General features: G+C 44.9%; 1 protein-coding gene across 13 annotated transcripts in view; it reads right to left on the bottom strand.

Annotated features, from left to right (window-relative positions):
* Positions 1-21,639, bottom strand: part of PDZK1 (PDZ domain containing 1) — a 48,690-nt gene that overhangs the window by 24,072 nt on the left and 2,979 nt on the right. The window contains exons 1-2 of one of the 13 annotated variants that reach the window (XM_070268387.1): positions 7,829-8,182; positions 7,275-7,358 (exon numbers count right to left, since the gene is read on the bottom strand). The exons of 1 other annotated variant lie outside the window; for it this stretch is intronic. The gene's annotated coding sequence lies outside the window, so the exon portion shown is untranslated. Of the gene's footprint in view, positions 1-207; positions 420-7,031; positions 7,183-7,274; positions 7,359-7,828; positions 8,183-21,639 lie in introns of those variants that run through there. 11 more of the 13 variants (XM_023641311.2, XM_023641312.2, XM_070268390.1 and 8 more) reach the window with 11 other exon arrangements.

The following is a 21,639-nucleotide window of genomic DNA, read 5'->3' as shown; positions in this document are numbered from 1 at the left end:
ATAGCAGCTTGAGTTACTTTGCTCCATCAAAGTGGAGGCGATGGATGGTTTTATTTTTAATTTTAAGAAATTGTCAGCATGTTTGTATATCAAGGGATGATATGGAGAGGGTAGGAAATGGGTATAGCCTTGAGATGGAATACCTCTTCTGCTGGGGCAGGAGAGAAGTGGAAGAAATGAGAGAAAGAGCAAAATAAGATTGCTTACCTCAGCTTCAAACTCTCCTGCAAAGTAGTTGACACAAACCAGGAACTTTGAGAATATGGACCAAAATACCCACTGGGCTCCAACTGAAATCAATGAAGCTGGCCAGGAGAGGACTGTGGATTAGCTGCTATTCAGCACCAGAAGACAGCTGCTATGAGGAAATAATAGCCCGGTGTGCTGGATCTTCTGCTTTCTCAAGAGAACCTGGAAATCTAGATTTATGCAAAATGTCCCCATTTAAAAAAACTGACAGCTATTTCAATCTTTCAAGAAACGCCATGTAAACCAAACAGAATTGAGCCCCTGGGCTGGCAGTTTGTAACCTCTGGCAAAAAGGATTTCCGATAGCCATAGCATTGTTTCACTACAATGAGACAACAAGTTGAATAAAAATTTCTAAGAAACGACTTAAGTTAAAAAAATTATATGTATAATATAATCTATATATTATCTATATAATAGAAGTCATGAATTTGTAGCAGACCAGTCAGCATGATTTCTCCTGGCTTTCTCTCACCATAATGTACATCAAGACTAGAAGGAGAGGGCCAGCCCCGTGGCCAAGTGGTTAGGTTCGCGCTCTCTGCTTCGCCAGCCCAGGGTTTTGCCAGTTTGGATCCTAGGCGCAGACATGGCACCGCTCCTCAGGCCACACTGAGGTGCCATCTCACATACCACAACTAGAGGGACCCACAACTAGAAATACACAACTCTGTACCAGGGGGCTTTGGGGAGAAAAGGGAAAAATAAAACCTTTAAAAAAAAAAAAAAAAAGAATAGAAGGAGAAAGTAGTAACTTTTACCCCAAGTTGGGGGTGACATGTTTAAAAAACAGAAGGCTAGGAGGTGAGGATTTCTGTAGTTGCAATAAGCACAGGGCTGAATGTTAGACCGTGGAGCCAATGTGAATTGGCAGGTAAGAGAAGCCAGAAGGGCAGGATTAGAAAGATGAAATGTGTCAAAGCCTGGATCAATAGGATGAATGGAGAGAGAGAAGAGGAAGAGATGGAAGGAGCAGTTTCAAAAATTAAGGGATTAACATAGGAAAAGTCATCTGAAAAGATCTTTAGAACAGAGTAGTTTCCAGTAATGAAAAGTCTAAAGCAGCCATATAGGTATGTGGCTGATGTGAAGGGAATTTGTATTTTCATTTCCATCTTCCCCCAGTATTCTAGTCTGGCTACAGTACATTAGAAAGAACAAGGGTTTTAAAGTAAAACACAATTTTAATCCCGGCACCACCATTTGCTAGTTGTGAGAATGTGGGTGACTTCCTTAATTGTGAGCTGAAGATAGAAGTACACCTAGAACAGGAAATGCACATGGGCGCAGTGAAGACTGCCTAAGACAGACATGTGAAGCATCTCAGCTCGGCATCCAGAGCAGAGAAGCCCAATCCAGGCACATCATCTGCCCTGTCCTCTGGCGGGAGTCCTGATGCCGCCGGAATCCCACTTTCTGTGAGAACTTTTGAGCAGTGTTCCTGATTTTCTTTTTGTAGCAGACAAGAAGAGATCAAGTGATGGACTAGGGATGGGCAGGCATCCAGATTATCAGGTCAGGGAGTCTCTATCTCCTTACTCCAGACCATCTCTGCAAAGTTAGTTTTAGCTGCTGAAAACTCAGGGCTGAAGATTTTGTTACTCATGAAATAAAGCTCATATAATGAACTCAGATTTTCCTGAACCGAGAAATGCCCTGTAAGTCTGGAAGCCAGGGAATTACAAAAATAGAATCAAATGCCATGTATCAAAGAGGTATAGGATTCCAGGGAACTTTTACAAAACTTTAAGACTAAGCTGGTCAGAAAGCCCCAGCACCTGGAGCAGATGAGCTCTAAAGGTGTAAGCACGAGGTATACCAGCAAAGGGACCTAAGGAACAGACAAGGGTGGAGATGATGGAATGAGGGAAGTATTACCTTATATATATACCTTAAATATCTCACCCAGGTATGGATCATGGTTGGCAGGGAGTAACTGGTGAACAGGCTCACTCACCAGACAGCATCACCGAATTTCCAAAAGATGAAAGAAAGGATGTGGGATACACGGCATTCTACTTGGAGGTGGAAAACAGAAGGGGGCTGTCATCAGTGACAGCCAGGTACAATGGCTACCGTCAGGAAAGAAAGAGCCCAGGTACTGTCTTCTTTGCCTATCTCCCAAAGACCAGGATGTAGTAGGATTATTCTATAAATACGGTAATCTACAATCGTTAGTAAAGAGTATTCTGCACCCACCACCACCTTATCTAGTAGTCATTAGGAATCAGTGATGCAGTCGATATCAACTACAAAGAAAACACAGCCTCTCCCAACAAGGTGCTTATGTAACCAACACCTGAGCCGTGAAAAAACTAAGCAGCAAAAACTTAGCAAGACAGCAGGTGAATAATGTTTAACCCTGGTAACTGCAACTATGGAAGGATATTTGATTATATAACCTAGGAGGTAACCATGGAGTAAACATTTCTATTTATTTGAGGCACGAAGGGAAGAGAGGGCAGAAGCTCTCAGGTAATATTCAACCTGAATGTTATTCACTTTGCACTGAACTCCATGCTGGTCTATAACATACTCTGAACCTCAGCAAGCAGAAAGCAATATTTCCGAGAAGTTTGAGCAGGCACATCCACACATCGTGCCCTTGGGAGAAGTGCTGCTCCTCTAGCATTTGCGTGCATCTGTGTAATGAGTAAGACAGATCATTAGACTTTTGTTGGAAAAATATATTTGGTGAAGACTGGTGATGTCAAGTCAGCAACTGAAGACAGACCGAGAATTCCCTACAGCCATCAGCCCTGCCCTGTGCCAAGCGTGTCCGCCTTCTTTCAGAGTCTGCCTCAGAGCCTCAACACACGCCATTTTTTCCAACAGCGTAAAGAAATCCTCTTGTATCTCAGCTGATATTGACAGATGTTTCGAGCAAGGAAGAGAGAAAAGGCATTCAATTTCATCCTTCTTCAAGAATATTTCACCTTGAGCAGGTCCAATATCTCTGCTGCAGATAGTATATTTAAGGCCACCTGGATTCCTCCTTTGGAAAGCAAGACTTGTGGAAATTCAAACACTCAGGTGTATTAACGTTAAATAATTAGCATCAAAAATAGAAGGATAAACAGGGCCTCAAAATATGTATTTGCTAACTATACTCCCCCACTGTGATCGTACTGTTTGGTCTTAGCCAGCAATAGATTTCAAATGAGGGAAATTAATGAAATGCATTCCACTGAGAATTACATGGAGCAGAGTGATCATAGACCTAGGGAGTAATCCTGATTTCTCATTTATGATAAAAATGGAATCTGCTTATCTCGAAGTTCATTTGGCCTGCTGGTACTAAATACCGTCCTCCCTACCCCCAGCCACCATGAGCGATACTTTGTCCTATATGGCAGGACTCTGGGCTGGAGTTCAAGGTCTTTCACACTTTGCTTGCTTATCTAAGAGTTCTACAAGTTGGGAGAGAGATGGATCAGTGTTGTGTGGAAACAGATGTTCTCAGAGAAAGAACACCTGTGTGCTGCTGATAGAAATGGTGCCTGAAAATAGCCAAACCATCCTGAAGGTTAGCTGGAACAAGGGAATCCCCCCAAATTGGCAGCCTGTTTTACAAGACCCTTCAAACTTGCATTTCTACCCACTCTCTTCTTCCGTATGTACCAGAGTCCTCCTGTCTCCACTCTTTCCCAGTCTCTGCCTGGAGACAAACTTATCGATCTTGCTTTCACCACATCAGTCTCTAAAAAATTGTTGAAGAAACAGAATTCCAGACTCCTTGCTCAAGCTTCGATGCTCAGCATATTCCAGCCCTACCTCATTCCCCTTTGCTCCTCAGTAGGCACCAAACAGACCCCTGTGTGCTCACACACCTAGCCTGCCCTTTGCTCAAGCTCTGCCTGGAATACCTTCCTCACTCTGATTACTTATTCATAGTAGGTCCCAAGGAAACATTTTTTCCAAGTGAATGAATTCAAGACCTACCCATTTACAAAGCTCAGTTCAAATTTTAGACTATATACAAATCTTTTCCTGACCACCACAGTCTGAAGGTATCACTCCATCCTCTGAAATTCAAATGTCATTTATATAATCAACAAGTTATGTTTAGTACTGACTGTGGGGCAGGTGTGGAGGCTCAACCCAGATTAGACACTGTCCTGCCCTCAAAGAGCGCAGGGTGCAGCAGGGAAAGTTACGAACACAACTTCTTCTGAACATGGCATGGGTGCTGGAATATTGGAAAGAAATGTATTGTTGTTGTTATCCATATTATTGAGTCCTACTAGCCTTCAGGTATTTGCCTAGGTACCTTTTATAAGTCCTCATTTAATCTTAAAGGTCCATTTTACAAGGAAAAAGAAACACTCTGAAAAGTTAAGTTGGTTTCCCACGGCTATTTGGATAAGAAACAGAGCCTGAATTCAAACCTAGTTGAGTCTTTCATCATCCCCCCAGGCTCCCGGCCATAAGGAGTATGCCATGTTAGGGAACACAAACAGTTAGACTGGGAGAAGGAAGACCTCCCAGGCAAAAGGAACAGCACAGGTATGTTCAGGAATGGTGAATGGTGCAGAAAGCCCAGAGAATAAGTGTATGTTGAAGGGAGAAGGTCAGGTTAGACTGTGAAGCACCTTCAGCTCAGCCCTTTGGATTACAGAAGAGCTCCAGTGTTCACGTTATGTGAGGCTTGGAGCCTCAGAAGCTGGAAGCCATCTCAGACCAAGAGCAAACCCTCCGTAGCAGCCATCGAGTAGGCTACTTGTCAAAACTCCTTGTCACTGCCTGGGTTCTTTCCTTCCCTGGGGTTATGCCCATTGCAAAGCAGTCTGATGATCATCAGAACAGTAGCACTTAAGATGTGCTAGGTACTACACGCAGTCTCACATCCAATCGTCGTAACATTAGGAACGAGGTTTTACTATGCTTACTTGACCGATGAGGAAATAGACTCAGAGAGTAAGAATACGTCTGCTCTGGAATGCAGGTTTCCAATTTCCATACCGACGTTCTCAATCACTTGGCCATGATACCCACCGGGAAAAGAGATTAAGGAAATCTGAGCAGAACCTCATGAAGGGCCAAGGAAAGGAAGTGCTGAGATCTGGAGGAAAACATGTCTAGCTCTAACTTTCTACTCTCATCAAATTCCTTTGCAACAAATATGAAAATCATTCAACCAAGATGTGACCAGAGATGCTCATTCCCACATGATCAGACCTGGACCTCAGGCCACCTGAGAGAGTACCAGCGTTCTGCAGCCTCCTCTGCGTAAGAGCAGCTCTCAAAACATCCTGATTCTATTCTTGCAGCTCTTGCCCTGCCACACTAAATTCCATTTATCCAAATAGCTAAGCATCTACTCTATGCCAGGTGTTGTGCTCGGAGCTGGGATTATAGCAGGTAACACAAAGGACAAGATCCCTCTCTCTTAAAGGTAAACATCTGGCAAAGGTGACAAATAAAAAGTAAACAAGATGATTTCTGATAATAAAGGCTATGAATGATGAGATATAGTGGTGGGGTCGGGGGCAGGCTGATTTAGGAAGACCTTCCTAGGGAGGTAACATTTGAATTCATACCCAAATGACAAAGAGGAGCCAGCCTTCAAAACTACAGGATCCGCCTTATACCTGGTGGGCTGAAAAGGACATTAGCAATCATCTAGTCTTAACTCCTTATTTACAGGTGAGTAAAGAGAAGCCCAATGACTTGAAAAGACTGGGACAAGGTGTCCCCTCTGACTCCAAGGCTGTTTCCTCCCACTTTTCCATGGAGCCTTTGGATACTCACATTTGAATGTAAGCACCTTACACCTGTGCTTTTAATCCCCTCAAACACATCATATTTGTAATTTTATTTTCAGTACAGCCTTGGGGAAAAGGTGAGAGGCCTTCATCTGATAGATGATGAAAGTGAGACTCCAGTTGGCTAAGTGACTTGTCTAATAGTCTGTCACTAACAACTACATCAAAATTCAGGTTCTTTGTACTCTAGTCTTATGTTCTTTCCCCTGGATGAGAAGGAACTGTCTAGCCAGTGGTCCATGAACATTAGACATCATTACTAGCAACTTCACAGTTTATGCTGCAAAGAACATACAAAAGAGTCAAAGATGAGAACAATTTACTTAGTCATAACACACAAACTCAAAGTCCCTAAGTTATTTGCTGTAGGAAAGAACATGTGACCAGGTGACTAGACAGCCGTAGTCTGAGACAATCAGCCCTTGTTACTTCTGAATACAGACTGCGAGCTCATCAGTGCAACATTGTGGGAGGGCTGAGGAGGACTGTGTTCTTCTCGAGGAGCCAGCCCAGACCAGGGGTCTCCTGAGCTGATGAGTCCACAGATGAAAGTCACATTAAGTCCCTTGACTCTTCGGTTTAGAAAGTAAGCTACTAGTCGTTCCCAAACCTGCCTGCACACCAGAATCATCTGAGGGAGTGTTAGAAAAACAAAGATTTTTCAGACCCACACAAGACCCAAAGAATTAGAAACTCCAAAGGGTAGATCCTGGAGATCTATATTTTAAAATTCAGCCAGCCTAGAAATCCACTGGTTTTTCCTTACTTCTTAGTGCTATAACTTGATGAAAAGAGGAGAGATGGCTGCTCTTATCATCCAGCGGGAAAGTTAAATTAGGTCGTATCCTTTAAGGGCTGCTTCCGGAAGAAAATCTCTAATACCCAGAGCCCCGGCCCAGTGGGAAGTTCCTGTGAGTGTCTCCCTGGTAACCTGTGAAGTCTGTTGTGTCACTCCCTTTGGCTGCACATCAAGCCCCCATGCAACCCTGGGGAAGCTTTTTCTGACGCTCAGTTTACCAATGTCTTTGTGAAGCAGACCCTGAACTGCAGGGGACGGGCGTTGCAAGCAGAGACGATCTCAGAGTGTGGACAATCCCTCACCCCCACCAGCACCAAAGGGCCTGGCTCCTTCCCCATGAGCCTCTCTTCAGCCCTGGACAGCCAGCTACTGCTTGGAAAAGGAAAAAGGAGAAGAAACAAGGTAGTTAAGGCACAGGTGGCCAGCTCTCTCAGTCAGGGGGATGCAGAGTCTGTTCTCACCTGGATCTGGGAGGAAGAGGAGCTGCTCCGTTCACTCAGGAATTTTCTCTCTGCTAGTGAGCTCTAGTCTTGGAACTCCCTGGACTTTGAACAAATATTGATTTAAAAGCTGATGTATTTAACAGGGACTTGTGGTCTGAGTTCAAGTGACCTCTGTCCTGCTTTCTGCCAGCTGGGTGGGCCCTGAGCTGGGCAAACCTGAAAAACCCTCAACAAACCCAATGCTCTGACCCACCTGTCTAACTGTGCGAGATGTTGCTGCTCGCCTGCCCCTCCCAGAGAAGAAGAGGGGAGAGAAGAGGGAAGAACAGGCAGGGAGGAGATGCCTTTGCCTTCCTCCATTCTTTCCCTTCAGCAAATACCTTGGTCACACTCAACCAACACCCAACTGGTTAAGAGCCTCCACTGTCCCCATCCCAAGGTCAGGGCTGAGGGTCATCACCCGAGCATCCTCATGAGCTGAGATTGTCTTTGGAAGCAGTAACCTGTGTAACCCTCACCCAGTAGAAGGCCAGCAATGGAGCAAAGCCCCTCATGTACCCATCCTTCCTCACCTCCGCCTGGGGAGTTCTTCCTAGCATGCTCCCTCGGAGTTCAGCATAAAGCCCCTGCTCTTATTTCCCAGGTTCCCTTCCTCTTCTTGTATATTCTCTCTTCTCTGTCTCTCTCTTTTTTCCTCTCTGTCTCACCTGAGTGCTGTTTCTATTCTCCAACCTACGGACAATTGTCCTCCCCTTCCACACACTCAGAGCCTCTCAGGCAAGCTCAGCAGGGAAGGTGGAAGGCATTTCCACAGGCTCCTCAGCCCGGCTGCCTTGGCAGTGGAGTGGTGCCCTCCTCCACCCCTCGTCCCAGCCAAGAGCAGCAATTGATGTCTATCAGCAGCACCCACAATACGTAAACATAGCACTGGGCTTCTCACCAACCTGGATCCTCAGCCCACACTGGAAATTAGGGCAAGAGATTGCCCCAGGCAGTGAAGCAAAGAGACCACAGGCTGAGGACAGGGTGGCCTCACCCTCTTCCACCCACACTGGAAGGGCCATGCGTCTTCCCTAGGTCTTGGCTTTCCCCAGCAAAGGTATAGCCCAAGCCACAGGGTAAACGGTCGAAAGTGACAAACATCTGAGCAGCTAATTCAAATCAGGTCATCTCCACCTCGAAGCTATGCCCCCTGGGCCGCCTGTATACCTTCTGAAGCATAAGGGTAGAGTGGGGAAGTCTGGGTTTAAGACCAGAACACCTAGGTTCAAATTCTGACTCTGCCACTTCCCAGGTGTTGGATCTAGAGTAATTTATTTTAACTCTGAGTCTCACTTGCCTTTATCACCCGTAAATAGTTGTTATAGTGTTTTTAGAAATTTTTGTTTGTTTGTTTGTTTTCAGTTTTTTGGAGGAAGATTAGACCTGTGCTAACTGCTGCCAATCGTCCTCTTTTTGCTGAGGAAGGCTGGCCCTGAGCTAACATCCATGCCCATCTTCCTCTACTTTATATGTGGGACACCTGCCACAGCATGGCTTTTGCCAAGCGGTGCCATGTCCTCGCCCAGGATCCGAACCGGCGAACCCCAGACTGCCGAGAAGCAGAATGTGCGCGCTTAACCACTGCGCCACTGGGCTGGCCCTAGAAATTTTTTTATATTGAGTCAAAATATCTCTGACTTCTGCCCGTAAGTCCTAATGCTTCCCTCTAGAGCTGTTCTCCAGAGCAGCCCTTCACATAGTTGAAGGCTGTTCTATCCCCCATAAGCCTTCCTTGGTATTCAGTGAATGCCCCGCATTCTGTAAGGTGGTCTGCCTAGGCCATGACTTCAAAACTTCTTGCCCTGGACCCCAGCTGATTGGTCAGTGTCCCTCTTAAAATCACGGGTCTAAAGGGGAAACTTCAAGGTGAGGGAATTATTCTGTATCTTGCGTGTGGAGGTGGCTGTGCAATTGTCTACAATTACCAAAGTTCATCAAGCAATCACCTAAAATAGATTAATTGTATTCCATGTAAATAATCTTAATTTTTAAATTAAGGAGTCTAAGTCAGTAAATTTATTCTTCAAACTTCTAAAATAAAAAAAGTTGGATGGTAAAAAAAAAAATCTCCCTCACTGTAGAGCTTACACTCAGTCCCCATTTAAAAGGCTTCTCAGCCACAACTAGAAGGACCCACAACTAAAATAGACAACTGTGTACTTGAGGGATTTGGAGACAAAAAGCAGAAAAATAAAAAAAAAGGAAAAAAAGAAGGTTGGCAACAGTTGTTAGCTCAAGTGCCAATCTTTACCAAAAAAATAAATAAATAAAATAAAAGGCTTCTCAGACTCGCCCTTCATCCCAGCACCAATGGAACAAATAGCCACAAGCCTTCACACTGGAAAGAGAAGAGGCCTTAACATGCAGAGACAGTGTTGGTTCAAAATTGAATAGAAATGAGCAATTGCTTTTTTAAAAAAATGACAAAACTCTTTCCCAGTGAAATTCATATCAAAGCTCAATCTCAAGTTCCTGTGCCTGATGCACCTGAAGCCCATCACTGAGATGTCGTTGCTTGGAGATGAAGGAAGGTTTATTCAAATTAGCCAAAATGAGCAGGTGGGAGGATAGGTTCTCTCAAATCCACCTTAACAAGAGAAGAAAGCCTGGGGTTTTATAGAGCTAAGGGGCTTAGCACGAGGAGTTTTGGAGAAACAAAGGGGAAATTCGTGTTTCTTTCCTTCTAGATAAGCCCTTGGACAATCTGACTTCTAGGTGTCAACAGGAGCTCAAGGCTGGTTTCAGGTGATCGTAACTTCCTTGAAGGCATTCTTTTTCTTCTATATAACAAGCTCATAAATCTTTGTGACCATTGAGTCACCCCTCAGGTTAAACAAGAAAACAGCAAATTGACAAGATTAACTTCTTTTCACCCGTGCCTGTGTTGGGAACCAAGCTCAAAAGGTAATTATGTTCTTATTGAATATTTACAGTAACCCTCAGGTACCAGCTTCAGAATGTTGAGCTGAATGGGATTTGCCCTCATTGAAATTTGGATTAAAAAAAATCTCCTGCCTGGGGGCTGGTGTAGTGGTTAAGCTGGCGAGCTCCACTTCAGCAGCCCAAGGTTCACAGGTTCGGATCCTGGGCACAGACCCAGCACTGCTCATTAAGTCATGCTGTGGTGGCATCCCACAAAAAATAGAGTAAGATTGGCAGGGACGTTAGCTCAGTGACAATCTTCCTCAAGCAAAAACAGTAAGATTGGCAACAGGTGTTAGCTCTGGGCCAATCTTCCTCACCAGAAATAAAACAAAACAAAAAAACCCCTCATGCCTATAAGTGAATCTGATTAATGCAAAGCAGAGTAAATATTTTTGTTGATTACTTAGATATAGACATTAGTGAGAAGGGAAAATAACATTGTTTATTATGTTCCTGGTAACCCTTTATATCCATTATTCTGTTTAACCCTCAGCATGACCCTATGAGATGATACCCCATTTTACAGGTAAGAAAGGGATAATTATTCTGCCCAAGATAACCTGGCTCAGAAGGATCAAGGAGCCCCTCTGTCTCCTTAGGTGGTGTTTTGTCTCTACAATAAGGCCTTCCACTATCCAGGGAAAAAATGTGATCTCCTTCCCTAGAGGTATTCAAGCAGAGCTGGTGATGGTCTGTATCACGTCCTGCAGAAAGATGTCCTGCATTGTTAGGGAGGTGAGAGTAGGTAATTTCTTGGGTCCTTTCCAGTTCTAAGATTCTGTGATCCTAAATACCATGGGTCCTAAGGCACCCCTGCCCGTGAGGGCGTGTGGTATGAGTCCTGGTGCGTGTGTAGAGGGAGTGCAGGTAAGAGGTATGAGCATGGGCTTTGGTATCAAAGAGCTATTGAACCCCAGATACGCCATTAATAAGTTTTGCATGTTTTTATTGTGAGCTCAAGTTTGTCTGGGCTTTGTCTGTGGGAACCCTTGACAGCCTGGTGGAGAGTTTTCTTTTGTTTTTGTCAGGCAGCACCTCTCCATATGCCTGGAATGATGAGGAGATGCACTAACCACCTGGGGCCAATTCATGTAGGTTACTCGCCTTGGTGTTTCTAGAAAACAATTAATGTTAGTTACAACCCCGACCCCCCTAAAGGCAGAGCTATGGTTGGGAATTTGCAAGAGAAAACTCTTTTTTTCTTCCCAGAGTGCAGGCCAAGACAGACAGTTTCTTTGTTATCCCTGATATGTTTTTACCTGTTCTATTTTTTCCACAAATACATCCTTCTTCATCATATTTATATGTTATGTTTATGGATTATTTTCTGTTTCTCCCACACCAGAATATAAGTCCCCCAGAAGCAGTGATTCTTATTTTTTTGTCGCCGTGTCCCACGTGCCTCGAATATAAGCCTAGCTTATAGAAAGCTTTCAAAAAATGTTACTGAATAAATGTAAATGAAAAATGAGTGAATAAATGAATCTCCTTTTGCCAGCAAGACTGGTTTTTAGCCCACCTTTCACTGGGAATGTAGCCTTTTGAGGGTTCAGCTCTATGCAGGGTCTCAGTTCCTAGGTCTTACCTCCTGTCCCAAAGTGACCCTGTGAAAACGAACTGCTTGGTTACTGGTTTTCAGCTTTCTCTTCACTTATGGACCTGAGAGATTTCTTTCCTTTCCTCCAAGTTCAATTATTTGAAAAAAAATGTTTGATATATTTTACCTGGTATTTCTATGAACTTTGTATAGGGAGGGTTTTCAGATTATCTAGTCTGCTATGTTTCCAGAAATGGTTCTACCATTTAGCAGCTATTTTGCCTCTCAAAGCTCCAGTTTTTTTGTGTGTGAGGAAGATTGGCCTTGAGCTAACATCTGTTGCCAATCTTCCTCTTTTTTGCTTGAGGAGGATTGTCACTAAGCTAACATCTGTGCCAACCTTCCTCTATTTTATGTGGGATGCCACCACAGTGTGGCTTGATGAGTGGTGCCATGTCTGCACCCAGGATCCGGACCTGCGAACCCTGAGCCACTGATCGGACCACGTGAACTTAACCACTATGCCACTGGGCTGGCCCCATCGAAGCTCCAGCTTTTTCATCTGTAAAACATAGGTAATACTAACGACCTTGTAGGATTTCTTGGAGACTTAAGTAAGAAGACATTTGTAGATCACCCAGAACCTCGTAAATGCTCAGTGCTTAATAACATTATTATTATCGTTTTTGCAAGTTACGCCTTCTTAATTCAAGGGCACACATTGTACATGGAAATTAACGGGCTAGAAGTACACAGTGGGTGACTCAGGAGTTTGGGATGTTTGGGGCATTGTGGATGGCATTGTGGGTGGCATGCTTGCCCACTTACATCACAGCGTTTGTGCAACTGGTCAAAAACAGAAAACTGGAAAGACTTCCCGATGCTTCCCAACACTTTTCCCACCACATCACAAAACAAACTGATAAGAGTTGTATAGTTCCCTGGAGTAAACAGATGAGGCTTTTCAAGGCTGCAGTGACCTACCTGGGCCAGCTGCCCCAAGCTCTGCCCAGACTCCCCAAATGTTGAAGGGTCAGTATTCCAGCATACTCATAGAAAACTATAAAACATCACTGAGAGCAACTGAAGAAAACTTAAGTAAATGAAGATTATACCATATTCATAGATTGAAACTTCAACACTATAAAGATGTTCATTTTCTCCAAACTGATGTACAGATTAATATATTTCCAGTTGAACTTCCATGGGGTTTGTTTGTTTATTTGTGGGTTTGTTTGTTTAGTGGAGCTTAAGATAGTTCTGAAAAGTTAGAATCAGAAAGCTGTAGTGGGTAACAAGACAGTAGAATGACAGTAATTACTACAATATGACATGGGCACAAGATAGACAAATGGACCAATGGAACAGACTACAGAGCCCCCAAACAGACCAATACAAATAAACACAATTGATTTATGACAAAGAACAGAGAGAAAGGCTTTTCTTTTTCAGTACATTGTTCTGGTGTATTCCTTTTGGGTCTGGTTTACTTCATTCAATATGACATTTGTGAGATGTATCCCTGTTGCTGTGTGTAGCTATGGTTCATCTGTGTTCATCTGGGGATTCCACTTATATATTGCCCAAATATCAGGCAGAATTTTGGGTGACGCTTGCTTAGGGGGTAACACACTATCCTGACTTTGGGGATTCTGGAAAGATTCAAGCTCTTGAGCTATATGGTGGTTACACAGGTGTTTATGACTGAATATTTTAGTTTTATACACTTTTCAGTATATATACTACATCTGACAATTAATAAAGTTAAGAAAGAAATTTTTAAAGCTATGATATGTGTATAGCATGCTGGGGTAAACAGAAGAAGCTCTTCAAGGCTGGAAGTGACCCACCTGAGGTTTCAGTTGCCCTTGGCCCTTCCTGGCCCATCCAAAAGTGGAAAGGACCAATATCTTGGCATTCCAATAACCTATTTATGCCATACCTGAGCATCCTGGTCAGGAAACTTTGATCTCTCCACTTCAATTTTTTTTTTTTAAAGATTTTATTTTTCCTTTTTCTCCCCAAAGCCCCCAGTACATAGTTGTATATTTTTAGTTGTGGGTCCTTCTAGTTGTGGCATGTGGGACGCCACCTCAGCATGGCCTGATGGTCCTCGCCCAGGATCCGAACCAGCAAAACCCTGGGCCACTGAAGCAGAGCACGCGAACTTAACCACACGGCCACGGGGCCGGCCCCATGGTTTTTGGTGTTTTTTTTATTGTGATAAAACATACACGCCAGTTCATCAAACCACGCTGAGGCAGCGTCCTACATGCCACAACTAAAAGGACCCACAACGAAGAATATACAACTATGTCCTGGGGGGCTTTGGGGAGAAAAAGGAAAAAATAAAATCTTTAAAAAAAAAAAAAACATACACGCCAGCCCTGGTAATCTAGTGGTCAAGATGTGGTGGTTCCCAGTCAGGGAACCACACCACCCATCTGTTGGTTGTCATACTGTGATGTGATGCTGAAAGCTATGCCACTGGTATTTCAAATACCAGCAGGGTCACCCAAGGTGGACAGGTTTCAATGGAGCTTACAGACTAGGAAGAAGATCGAGCCACCCACTTCCAAAAAAACTGGCCATGGAAACTCTATGAGTTGCAGCAGAGCATTGTCTGACATAGTGACCGGAAGGAGAGAGGATGGTGCAAAAAGACCAGGCAGGGTTCAGCTCTGCTGTGCACAGGGTCACCAGGAGTAAGGATCGACTCAATGGCACTCACAACAACAAAGGCACACGTAACATAAAATTTGCCAGTTTAACCATTTCGAGTGTACAATTCAGTGGCATTATGCACAGTCACAGTGTTGTGCAACCATCACTGCCATCCATGTCCAGAACTTTTTCATCTTCCCAAAATGAAACTCTATACCCATTAAACAACAACTCCCATTTTCTCCTGCCCCTAGGCCCTGGCAACTGCTATTCTATTCTCCGTCTCCATGAATTGGACTACTCTAGGTACCACGTGTAGGTGGAATCACACAGTATTTCTCTTTTTGTGACTGGCTTATTTCACTTAGCAAATGTCTTCAAGGTTCATCCATGTTGTAACATGTGTCAGAATTTCCTTTCTTTTAAAGGCTGAATAATATTCTATTGTATGTATATACTACATTTTATTCACCCATTCATCTAGCAATGAATGGGCTGCTTCCACCCTTTTGGCTATTGTGAATAATGCTACTATGAACATGGGTGTACAAATATCTGTTTGAGTCCCTGCTTTCAGTTCTTTTGGGTAGATACCCAGAAGTGGAATTGCTGGATCATATGGTAGTTCTATGTTTAATTTTTTTGAGGGCCCACCATACTATTTTCCACAGAATCTGCACCATTTTACATTCCCACTAACAACACATAAGGATTCCAATTTCTCCACATCCTCATCAACACTTGCTATTTTCTCTTTATTTGATAATAGTCATCCTAATGGGTGTGAGGTGACATCTCATTGTGGTTTTGTTCTGCCTTTCTCTGATGATTAGTGATGCTGAGCATCTTTTCATGTGCTTATTGAGCATTTGTGTATCTTCTTTGGAGAAATTCTATTCAAGTCCTTTTTAATCAGTTGTTTGGGGTTTTTTTCTTGTTGAGTTGTACCACCTCAATTTTTTGACTATGAAACAAAGACATGGGAGGTAAAATGACTTAGCCAAGGTCACCCCAAGATTATGGCAGAGCCATGGCTAAAACCCTGCACTTTTATTTCCAAGGCCTATAAGCTTTCTACTACCCCAGTCTACCTGGCTCAGTACAGTTCCAGCCTCTACCCTTTGCATTTGAGATCCATCCCTGATATCCTTATATTTTCACTCCAACTGCAGATCTGATTATCCCAATATTATCTTGTCTTTTTAGTAGCTCATTAACTTGCCTAGAGCCTGGCATTTCAAGCTCCAGTGGTTTTCTATCGCTGTCCTGAGTCAATGTTTATGACAGTCCCTTTATTACTCTCGCTTCATCCACCACCTGAAGAAGCAATCCGGGTACTCTGCATACCTTTGGAGGAATTTATTAGGCCAGGGTCCAGATGCAGAACTGAGATATATGTTTTACAGCAGTGTGAGCAGATGAGCAAGAGGAGGGGCAAAGCCACTCTCCTCTGCCGTATCACACATTGTGGCCCCACGTGATTGCTGATCTGAACTGTGGAGTTTTTTTCAGCAACCACAGGGCAGGTCAGGAGAGGCCTGAGGACCCCTGAGAGCTGTGAATTATTAACACTTGCAAGCTGGCTGCAAAAAATACCTTAGTAGTCATTCCCTCCCTCTTCCTTTTCCCAGCTGAGGGTTCAGAATACAAAATCCTTTTGTATCAAAAGAAAAACTGAGGCGCAGAGCAAGAACAATCCACGTCCTGGGTTCCTGCATGTACCAAAGTCTGGGCGCTCTCAGAGTATGGATTAGGGTCTGTGTTTGCCTCTCTCTGAGAGACAGAGAGACAAAGGACCAGTGGTCTTTAGGAAGTTGGAACCCTGTCTTAAAGAGCCAGCTTCTCAGGGCCCCTAGAGGGACCAGCCTGGGAATGGAGAACAGCAAGGAAAGTGCCAGGGATCTCAAAGCCACAGCACCTGCCTGACTCCACTTCCCACAGAGAGACTGGGTACCATCCTGTCCACGGGTAAAGGGCCAGTGAGAGAGAATGAAGACTAGGAACAGTCTAGTGGGTCCAAGTCTGTGGCATGATTTAAAAGACATCCCTGCCTCCAAGTATTGCCTCCATCAGAATGGGTCCAGTGCCCCCTGACATTCTAGTTTGGAGAGTAAACTAATCCATGCGCACTGTGATTTTCCCCATTGCTTAGAATTCCAACATGCCAGAAAAAAAGCACTGCCTGCCTTCACTATCTGCTGAAGAAGGTACATTTTCTTCTTAGAAGCCCAAGTCAGGATGCGGCTGGTCCAGTGTGATTTGCCTGAAGGTGGAGTGCAGCCTCTGGGCCCCGCCAGCTACAGGGGTGCCTGCAATTCCACCCTCAGCAGCATGTCCTTTGCTAAATGTTATCTTTTCCTTTCCCCTCGATCATACTGGAAATATCCTGGAGAGCAAAGTATTAAATCCCTTCTTCAAAGAATTAGGCACCAGGAAGGCCTGGGATTCCTGGTGGCTGTCAGAAGGCTGAGGAAATGCAGATGTCGCAAAATCCGGGAGGTGTTTCCTCAACTCCTTTGGCCAAAGACAGAGCTTGGCAGAGTGTGAGAGAGGAGCTCGGTTCTGGGATTCACATGGCTATGGCTTGCGGGGCACCTCTCAGGAGGCAATAAGCTGAGGAAAATGGGGGATCTGCAGCTACAAGGCCATGTGCTGTGTGACTTTGGCATCCAGGAGGCAGTGTGGTCCTGAGTTGGAGAGAGGAGACCTCTTCCTATTTGTTCACACAGCACAGTGTGGATTTGTGCTGGTGGCAGGGGGTCACCCCAGACCAGAGGACAGACAGAGCTGTGACTGCAGCCATTTCTGCTATCAGGCTGGTCTGTCCTGTAGAAACAGGTTATCCCTGTACAAACCAGTGTGCAGAGCAGATGGCAGTGTTTGGGCTGCTGAGCCAGCAGCCCTGCGGGCCTGGTCTCCGGTCAGCAGGAGGCCTGGCTGCAAAGGAACCTGGTGTCCTCTGTGACCAGGGAGGGACAAGACAGACTCTCCGGGACACCACAGTGACTTGAGCAGACAGATTTCTCTGCCTCCTATCTAAAAAGACAGAGCTTGAAGACAGTATCCTTGCTCAGCCAGTCACTACAGACTGGAAATTAGAAATGCAACTGAGAGAGGCGTTCTTTCCAGGACCTGCCCTGTTATCCTGATACTCAAACCCCTGAAGCTGCCACTCTGTCTCCACAACAAAACAGTGCTGACTTCCTGCTCACATGACATAACCAAGTACTCTGGGCAAGAGGCCAGTGGGGACGGTGGCTGGGGGTGGGGATTGAAATGCCTACACAGCTTTGCTCTAAGTGCCCTCTGGCCCTGAGGTTTGGTTTCCTTCCAGAAGACTGTCAGCTGTGCCAGAGGAGTCAGTTCACTCTTCTCCAGGGGAGATGCTGGGTCTCTCATCAGGCCCGTGGAGCCAGGAGGGGCTGAGGCCAAGGCAGAAAAGGGTACTAGACCCCTCTTCTCTGTCAGCCTCTGAGGTGCTTCCTTCCAGTCACCTGGGCTGCTGACTGTTAGGCCAGTCACAAAGCAAATGTAAGCCCCAAATCAGACCAAGGATCAGAGGTGCTCTCCACAACTAACACCCCACAAGCTCACAGTAAGAGCCATGTGTGGATGTAGCCAGTGACAAATAGAAATGGCAGGCAATAGGATATATTGGAGTATATGAGGAAGCCATCTGGTGTAAACCTAATTTAGCCTGACTTTGTTTTTTCCAAAAGGGCCTGACAGTGGCCATTGAGTGTGCCTTGTACATCTGCTTTAAATATTTACTATGGCAAGAACAAATGGCCTTAAGATAAAGGTGCAACTTCCCCCTACATTGGTATTTCCGTAAGGATAAGCATCTTTCCTTAGGCTAGGAACTGATTGCTGTGCTCACCTTTGGCCACCCAGCTCACCTGTGACCACCCAGCTCAAGACAACAGACCTGCCACCCTGCTGTGTTCACTGAGACAGCAGACCTACCTGCTGTGTCCATCAATCGCTGGGCCAACAGAGCAGTCTCACGACTGTTGTAAAAGGGACATTTCAATCATACGTGAAACATCCTCTTTGGGGGTATATAACCACTCCGTGCACCCCACTTCTTTGGTGCCCTTTCTTCCTACAGGCCATGGTCCTCACATTTTAGCTCAGAATAAACTCACCCAAATTTTCATTTATAGATTCATTATGGATTATCTTCATCGACACCAGACAAGCTTCAAGGGGAAGTGTGACAGAATAGTAAAATTTTCTCTCTACATGCAGATGTGGCCTCTGGCATACTCATTACCTAAAAGTCCGCTATGATTGAGTAAAATGTGGAAATTAGTCACAAAAGCTAAAATGATCTTTGGCTTCAGCGAACAGATGAGGTTCTGACTATGCTGAGGTCTGAGCCCCACACACACTTGACAAGGGAGCTTGACAAGCTAGTCTTTGTTCAGAGGAGAGGGACAAGGATTGAAACTGTGCCGTAAGGAATAGTTGGGAGGAACTCGGGATATTTAGCTCATTGAGGAGAAATGTTAGTGAGAACGATTCACTTTCTTCAGAGATTTGACAGACTCCCACGTAGAAAGGAAACTAAGCACGGATAACAGCCCACATCTACTGGGTCCTTACCATGTGCCAAGCACAGTGCTAATTGTTTTACATACATCTTCTCATTTAATCTAAACGTCAGTCCTTGGATGTAAGTGCTGTTATTATTCCCATTCTACAGATGAGGAAAATTCAGAAAAGTTGAGACACTTGCCCCAGGTCACATAGTCAGTGGTGGAGTCAGGAGATGAACCCAGATGGTCTGACTCCTGTACCTGGGACTTCACCACCATCCAGAGACAAGCTCTGTGTGGAGCCCCCAACAGAATTAGGAGCAACGGTTGGCAGTTAAAGGGAGGCAAGTAGAGGCAACATGAGGAAGAATTTTTAAACAGCTGAAAGTGTTCAACAGAGAATGTTGAGTGAGAACAAGCTACACACCACGAGAGAGATGAAGGCTGAGGGCGCAAGAGGTATTACATAGAACAGCTTGCAAGGGGCATTCCAGCAGCAGCAGCACCTGCGAACTTGTTAGGTGTACAGATTCTTGGACCCCACCGCACCCCTGCTGAATCCAAAACTCTGTGGCTGGGCCTGGCCATCTGTATTTTAATAAGCCGTCCTGGTGATTCTGATACTCACTCAAATCTGAGAACCACTGGCATAGAAGTTTCTGCACCCTGCCGGGTACTGGACTAGATGACTGCTTTAGTTCCTTCCATTTCTTTTCTTTCTTTCTTTTTTCTTTTTTGAGGAAGATTAGTCCTGAGCTAACATCTGCTGCCAATCCTCCTCTTTTTGCTGAGGAAGACTGGCCCTAAGCTAACATCCATGCCCATCTTCCTCTACTTTATACGTGGGACACCTGCCACAGTTCCTTCCATTTCTAAGGCCTCACAATTCTACAGAAGTAAGATAAAAAATATGACTTAACATTTAACCAGATTTTCTTTTCATGTTGATCACTTACTAGTAATATCTTGAAAACAATGTATCAGTTGCTAAATTGTGTAATTGGACTCAGGAACGTTAGACATTGAAAGGCCAACAGGATAAATATTTGAGAGGCTGTAGGCGAGGGCCTGCCCCTCAGGCCCCCACCAGGATGCAGCCTACATTCTAGCCACCTCATTTGCTCCCTTGGTTTCCAAACAAGCCGGGTACGTCCCCACTCCTTGTTTGTTCAAAATGTTCCTACAGCTGAAAAACACCTACCCCTGCCTTTGAAATCCTACTTCTTTAAAATTTCTATTCAAATGTCACTTTGTCCACGAAAGTGCCTAACACTATCTAGTACACAGGCAGTCTCCCTTTCTTCCTCCCTTCTCTCCTTTCTGACTTTCCTCTCAGTTCTGGAGGACTTACAGCACTTGGCACATTCTGCTTCATCTCACAGGGATGGGACCTTTCCCAACAGAGCGTGCTTTCCTTGAGAGCGGGATGGTCCTCAGTCACATCGACCTGACAGTGCCTAACGCAAGATAACGTTCAGTGAGGAGTGATCAGAAGCAGCATTTTAAGAAAACTACGTATGCAACTGTTTGCAGGATGGACAGACACTGCACGACTGGCAAGAAGCAAGCCTTCTGTGATTCAATTTCAAGCCCTGAGGTCTTTGCAGAACTTTGAGGTTTCTGCAATAACCTATGTGAATACATGTGTCTGCTGGTGCCAACTGGCCCCACTTACACGCATCTATAGCCCTGTTATCTTGTGTTCGTAATTATCATTGTTGTATAGCCCCTGGAGGATGAGAAATGCTGAATGCCCTCGTAGCCAACTTTCCAAGTATCCCACAGAGAGAAGTATGAACAAATCTTCACTTTAGGGAACAGAGAGGCCATAAATTTGACCACTACTGTAGGGACAGCAAATAAGGATACTGGGTTACCAGATACCAGGCTCAGTTTAAAGGTTTATGCCTGTGGGGCCAGATGTCCTGTGGGCTGAGGTGGACTGGTCCTGTGACCAGGATGGTGGTGAGAGACTAGTAGATGGGATGAAAGACCCTCCTCCCCAACATCGGTTTCTATCCCTCAGGCTCCTGAAATTGCCTCATTCTGTTGTAAAAGCTGAACAATTTGGTGGAATAAGGAGATGATCCTGATATCTGGCTCATCTAACAACATTTAGGACAATGGCTTCAGTGGGGCCACCTGAAAGGACCTCAAGCCCCAGAGCACCTTACCGTTTTAAAGACCATGGAATACCATAACAAAAGGGATTCCTGTCCATACAATGGCGAGAGTGACTCTAAATGAGTCATGAAAACTTTCCCCCAAACCCACTTCTTATGACACCCCTTGGACTCCTGGGTAGCCCAGCACTGGTTGGAAATCATGACAGAAGTTTGCTCCAGAACCATGGGGCTTCCTGTTGTGCTGGGTCCTCTCTGGCACAGATCCTGTCCCAGCCTTGCGAAGATTAGAACCCAAAGCTTCTAATTCTCAGACCAATGCTCTTTGCACCAAAGTGCACAATCCTAGAATTTAGGAATACTCATTGCATCTCCTCAGCCATCAATGACCAAGGAAGAACAGAACAGAACAGAACAGAACAGAAATGGGTGAGGGGGTCATACGTGAGGAAATAAGGTCAGTCATCCAACCATTTTGGCTGCCCCCACTCCCACTAGCCTCCCTTGATAACTCCCTGCCCTTCCTCCCCTTCAGCCTGGAGCAGCTCTGT

This window comes from Equus caballus, chromosome 5 (genome assembly GCF_041296265.1).
Source record: "Equus caballus isolate H_3958 breed thoroughbred chromosome 5, TB-T2T, whole genome shotgun sequence".
Lineage (NCBI taxonomy): Eukaryota > Metazoa > Chordata > Mammalia > Perissodactyla > Equidae > Equus > Equus caballus.
Note: the sequence above shows the minus strand (reverse complement) of the source record. Positions and strands in the feature narration are given on the sequence as shown.